This window comes from Solanum tuberosum, unplaced genomic scaffold, assembly GCF_000226075.1.
Source record: "Solanum tuberosum cultivar DM 1-3 516 R44 unplaced genomic scaffold, SolTub_3.0 scf00767, whole genome shotgun sequence".
NCBI classification, from domain to species: domain Eukaryota; kingdom Viridiplantae; phylum Streptophyta; class Magnoliopsida; order Solanales; family Solanaceae; genus Solanum; species Solanum tuberosum.
The window spans coordinates 94743-100499 of record NW_006239730.1 but is presented as its reverse complement, the minus strand read 5'-3'; positions in this window follow the sequence as shown (position 1 = coordinate 100499).

Sequence of the window (5757 nt, the reverse complement as noted above, 5' to 3'; positions counted from 1 at the left end):
GGGATATTTTTTCTCAAGTTTGGAGAGGGTTTTGTGGAGACTTGAAGAAATGAGTTCTTCTTCCCCAAGTTGGAAGTGGGTCTTCTTTATTCTTCTTCCGTAACTTAGTTCAAGGTTTGATTTCTTATATGTAGTTGATTTCTTTATCATGTTAGGTATAATTTCTTATTTCTTGATGTGTGGCTAAAAACCCCCATTCTTGGGATGTGATTTAGCAAATATGGGTTGATGTTTTTGTTGGTTTTTTTTGGTTAAAAGTAGGCTTTTATTTAATTATTGTAGGACCTCATTACATCATTAGACTTAATGTCCAAATTCTAGAAAAAGAAAGCAACTAATAAAGGCCAGCCCAGACCAAGCCCTCGGTTCCTTCTCTTCCGCCTCCACTGAACTTTCCTATTCCTGATATGCTCCGCCTTGGACGAACCGGATGTTTTTGTTGGGTCTTGCTTGCTGATAGGTTAGATGTATTTTAATGGTGATTTCACCTAGTGGTTGTGGTTTAATCTAAAGGGTTTGTAGTTGAAAATACAAAGCCACCCATGTGTTTTTGGCTTGCCCGAGAGGGAGGTCGCGAAACCAAAACTACTAGACTGATGACCTAAGGAGTGGGTCGACATGAGGTTCAGCCCGAGAGAGTGAGCCCTAATCCCATATCCTAACACTCAGCTCGAGAGAGTGAGTGGGGTAATGTGTAGGCTGGTCTTCATGCGACAAATGGGTGTCCGAGAGGAACGCATTTGAAACGGGATAAGTTGCCTGAGAGGGAACTTATTTCCATTTATAGCTTAGCCTAGTCATTATTATTTTGCAAATGCTCTATCGAAAGCATGTACCCAACAATTTATCTCAACTTGTATTACGGTCACATTCCAAGAACCTTTCCCCATACTTGATTTTCTTGTTTATTTTACGGTTTTAGTATTTGTTCCAAAATCCCCTTTGATATTTGACACTTTTGTGTCACCCCCTTTTATTTACTATGTTTTTGTTCTTTAATATCTTTAGCTACGACTAGTTAGAATGTAAATTCTATTTTTTCTATTAATTCTCAAAACCGCTCCCTTGGGACACAACCCCAACCCCTTGGTTGGGTTACTATATTATCGATGATCGTAGACACTCATACTATAGGATAGTGTCGTTGGTCACGATAAGCATCAAAATGGCGCCCGCTGTCGGGGAGTGGTGTTGTTTTAGAATTTTTAGTCTAATAGAATTGTTGTTCTTGTTAGTAGTAGTTTACTCACCTAATTTTTAGTTTTGTCTAGTTGTTTGCGTGTTGAGGCAGGATAATGAGTATACATGATAGAGAAGGCGGACTAATGGAGCACCTTCCAGCAGAGGTGATGAAGCTCAGGGATCACATCCTAAATTTCAAGCATCTAGAAGGAGAACCCTTTCATGAGTCGTGGCTGCGGTTTACAATACTATTGATGTAATGCCCAACTCATAAAATACTCGATTTAGTTCTACCGGAATGCTTCTACAGGGGTCTAATTCCCGGAAACAGAGAGATAATGAACCAACTTATGCCAAGTGGCCGTGAAAAATACCCCTATGAGACCGCAACCAATTCCTTGACCTTGCAGCTAAAATCAACAAGGACACTGAGAAGGACCAACAATTGATCATTTTGCTAAGTCAGATGGATAAATTGACTAACAAGATCAAGGAATTGGAGATGGTGTCCAGAGATCAAAGTAAATGCAGACCACAGACTGAGCAGAGAGGATCTATGGACAGTGAAAATAAGCGTATCGAAGATATGCTATTAATAATTCTTCATAAGCTATATGAACAAGATAGAGTGCTAGAAAAGATTAGAGAAAGTATAGAACTGCTAAATTAGATGAGCAACTCTCACTTTAGATCTATCCAGCTAATCGAAACTCTCCTAAGTCATGTGCTTCCTCAGCCTCATCCACATGAACAAGTGGGATCACCTAGATGCACTAGGTGCAACCCTAAAAATCCGATTTAAGCATTGACTTACGTAGTGCCACGACGTTAACTAAGGCACTGTTTGGGAGGCAACCCAAAACCAATTACTTGCTTTTTAATTTTCTTGATAAAATAATAGTGTTTTGTTTGAACAGGTTGAAGCTAGGGAAGTGATTGAAAGGATATATGAAAGCGAGCAACATGTTTAGTTGGCGGGTCGCTGACAAGTTCGGTGAACTAAAATTCTTCCACAGTCTGACCAAAGGCATCCTCATATGGGATTCTGTAAAGCTCAGCGATCTAGAAAAATTACTGGCAAATCGCCAACCATGTTGGCGATATCGACAGAGACCGCCGTTGGGATCCCTACATAAACCAAAGGTCCTGCTAACTTCGGCAAAGAAATTAGACATTCTGCGTGTCACCGAATGACTAGGCGAACTTGACTCACATCGCTGAACGGGCGGGAATTGGACGGTTTTTGCTGGCCACAGGTTTAAAAATCCTATTTCACTCAATTTCTCTCATTTCTTCATCCTACCAAACTCACACCTACACCCTAGTTTTATATTTATTGCACTTTTGGAATATTGTGGTTCATTGATTTGTGCGCGAATTTGGATTGCATTGCCGCCTAGCACCTCAGTAACTTCTTAATCAGTACAAAAGGTTAGCTTTCTGATCCCCTCAAATTTCTGTCAACATTGTACTCATTTGCAACATATTTGGTATTGTTAAACTCTGCTGAACCTCCCTTATTGGATAGAATGGGTTAATTGTTAATTGTTATTCGATAATATTGCTTAAACTACCAAAATCTTGTTCTCTAATACATCTAGTTGAGTTAATGAGTGATGGGTGGTGTTCGTATGTTGTAGGTCCTGGTCTAATTTGTGCTATGTGAGCTTAAACTTTGTTTTCGGAGGATACAGGGCTGATTTCGAGAAGTTAAGTCAAAAGTAGGCACGTTGGGTAAATCGGCGACCTATGATGAGCTCGCCAAGCCACTTCGCGCTTCGTCAAATTGCGTTATCTCACCCTTATTATCATGCTTCAATTTTTATGGCGTGTGTAATTTTTGGCGAGAAGCACGAGGTCGCCAAAAGCACTCGGTGACTTGCCGAAATTTTTCTTGGTCACCTTTTGTCTGCACCCCTATTCGCTTCTGCACTGTGACTTACGACGGATGACCCATCGCTCGCCGAATGTACTTGGCGACCCACCAAGTGGACTGACAAATTTTCTTGCAACTGTTTGTCCTTGTTTTGTTTGTTAAATATATTATAACGTTATCTCAAGACTTTGAAGACATGGCCAGATCGAAAATTGCAGGAAGAAACATGCCACTGAGACACATAAGTGCTCAAACGTTCAGAAGAAATGTAAAGAGTGAGAACAAGATAGCCAGTTCGAGGAGGAGGGTGCCAATTGACCCTAATGTCCCTTCGTGGACCCGAGGGTTTATTAACACGATACATGCCTTTAAAGCAGCTCATGAAATAGATAATATGGTGGAGGCTAATATTGCTATAGAGGGTGAAGCTGAGCAAAAAAAGAAAGAGGAAAAGGGTCAGAATGATAACACACCGGGCACTGATGCCCAGACAGATGGAGCGATTGCTTAAACATGATCCCCTCTTTACCTCCCTCTCTGGCTGAATTTATCTGACCTTTTGGATACTTATTACTTGCATTTGAGGACAAACGCTTTTTATTTGTGGTGGGGTGAGGCCCACACCTTTTGTGTTGACATTCCTGTTTTGTTCTGTATATATTTGGGTTGTTTGATTTAATTTGTGGTTTAAATACTGATTCTTTTTGTGGATGTTTGAGCTCATGGCTCCTGTTACTACCGTTGACACTCATGCTTTCTGTAATGTTTCCACAATAACTAAAACACAACTAAAAGTTGTGTTCTAATTGAAAATAATTTTGATCCTTCCGAAAAAATTTCTCCACCTCTTGTGTTGAAAGTGGTTGTTCCTTTGCAAAAAAAAAATTGAGTCTCGGTTTCGATCAATACCGATGACTTGAATAGTGCTCCCAATTGAACAAACATGAATGCACGGCTACGACGAGGCCAAATGAAGTTACATAGACAATATGTGCACTCTTTGCATCTCGTTGTGACTAGCCATTTATCAAATTGATTTTCTTGTGAGGACCGTTGCACACTAGCGAACGTGTCTAGTCTTCTTTGATTGAAGTATCAATGCCTTGTGTGATTAGCTTACTTTGAACCATGCATGAATAAATCTAGAATTTTCCCCGTTAGTCTGATTGATTTAGAAATGTGTACTCTTTAGATGATCTTACGCAACTTTAGAAGAGTGTGAACCAATTTAACATATAACTCTTTTTGTGGCCTGCCCGTGAGCGTGTGAAACTCTCTTGAAGACCCCTTGAGCTTATCCTCCTTTGGAAGAAACTTGATGAAACTTAGACCTTTTTCATCCACTACCTATAATCCTCTTGAGATATGTTTAGTGAATAGCCAACTTAGGCCAAAAGTCTAAGCTGAGGGTGTGGTGAAAAGGAAAAGGAAAAGTCAAGAAGTGCAAGAAAGTATCATGAACCTATTGTATTGCAAAAAAAAAAATGGAAACCCTCCATATAAGAAATAAAAAAAAAAAAAAAGAAAGAAAGAGAAAAGAAAAGAAAGAAAAAGAAAGTCGTGGAATAAAAGTGCAAAAGAAACTGGATTCCAAGCAATACATGGAGAACGAATAATAGGATGACTTAAAAGCACTAGAAAAATAAGTGATAAAGGAAAATAAGGGAATGCTTTGAGAATACCACATCTCACGAGGAAAAAGTCACTAAGCCTAAATGACCATACCTTTGCACTCAGCCTCGTTACAAGCCTTAGAAAGACTTTTTTTTTTATCTTGAGTAAGCTGGATCGAAAGTCAATTGGAAAATAAGGGCAAACCTATGGGTGAAAACACGCATTGTGTTCCTCTTTTTAAGTGTGAGCGTTGTATCTGATTCCTGATCTTAAATTTACTCATATTTGTGTGTGAATATGGAATCATTCTTTGTACGAGGGCATTTAGATATTTTTGTTAAGCTTGAACTTGCACAAGTAGCAAGTATTGCGAGTATGAGAATCTTTGGTGATAATGTGTCACAATTTGAATATTTGAATACAAAATTGATCCATGCATAAGTAAATTGAGTCTTGTTGTGTGCATTCATGATTTAGTCTTGTGTAGCACTGTTTGAGGCACCTTTTTTGAACAGCTGAACTTGAGTTTGCTTGAGGACAAGCAAAAGTTTAAGTTGGGGGTGTTGATGAGTCCACAAATTGGACTCATCTAGGGCTTTATTTTAATGGAAATAGTGTCCTTGAGTGTTTGTTTTACCTCAATACCTGATTAAAATACTAAAGTTTCAGGTATTTGAAGTTTTAGTGGAAGCATGGATACTTAGGCACAAAACGGAGCAAATAGGGCTGAAAAGATCAAGAAATGGAATCTACAGATTGCCGAGTTTAACTTGGCGAGTCGCCGAAATGATACGAACCGCCCTTCGTTCTAGTAAGCGAAGCCTTGAAGGTAGTGGATCAAAAAGCGAGGAAAGGAGCAGTCGGCGAGTCGCCGATCAGTTCCGCGAAGCAGTACTGTACCGCCCAATGATCCAGAATGCGAGGATGCAAAAGGCAAGACACTGAAGGCGATGACCTGACCAAAAGGTGGATCACCGAGTTCATCGGCGATCTTGACTAATGTCGCCGAACAATCCTCCGCAGCACAATCTGTGAAAACTATAAATACTAGTTAGAGTTGTAGTTTTAAGTGTCAAACAATTATT